Here is a 528-nt window from a genome sequence, read left to right as displayed (position 1 = left end):
GCTTTAAATCCTTCCACTGCTTCTGTCCCTATGATAAAATCCAGACCCCTTCCAATGACCCACGAGGCCCTGCCTGCCCTGGCCTCTGTTGTGTTCACGCGCCTTATTGCACATGGCCCTCGTCATTGCTCACCTCCGTCTAGCTGTACTGATCTTTTTTTTTTTTTTTAATTCATTCATTTATTTGGCTGCACTGGGTCTTAGTTAAGGCACTCAAGATCTTCAGTCTTAGTTGTGGCATGTGGGACCTAGTTCCCTGACCAGGAATCAAACCTGGGTCCTCTGCATTGGGAGCACAGAGTCTTAGCCACTGGACCACCAGGAAAGTTCCTGTACTGGTCTTTTAGTCTCTTGAACAAACTGCTCATTCTACCTAGGAAGGTTTTCCTCATCCCTCATTGTTTGGTTAGCTCCTTATATTCCTTTAAATCTCAGCTAAATGTCATTTCTTCAGCAAGCTGTTTCCACTGATTTTATCTAAAGTCCACGTTCCATGTTATTTTTTCCTACTTAGCTCTTTGTTTTGTT

General features: G+C 43.9%; 1 non-coding gene across 1 annotated transcript; it reads right to left on the bottom strand.

Moving 5' to 3' along the window:
• Positions 1-252: 252 nt before the first annotated feature.
• TRNAG-CCC lies at positions 253-325 on the bottom strand. The gene has a single exon. It is a non-coding gene; the product is annotated as a tRNA-Gly (tRNA).
• Positions 326-528: the final 203 nt, after the last annotated feature.

Source organism: Oryx dammah, unplaced genomic scaffold (assembly GCF_014754425.2).
Source record: "Oryx dammah isolate SB20612 unplaced genomic scaffold, SCBI_Odam_1.1 HiC_scaffold_9, whole genome shotgun sequence".
Lineage (NCBI taxonomy): Eukaryota > Metazoa > Chordata > Mammalia > Artiodactyla > Bovidae > Oryx > Oryx dammah.
The sequence above is the reverse complement of the archived record's forward strand: the minus strand, read 5'-3'. Positions and strand labels throughout refer to the sequence as shown.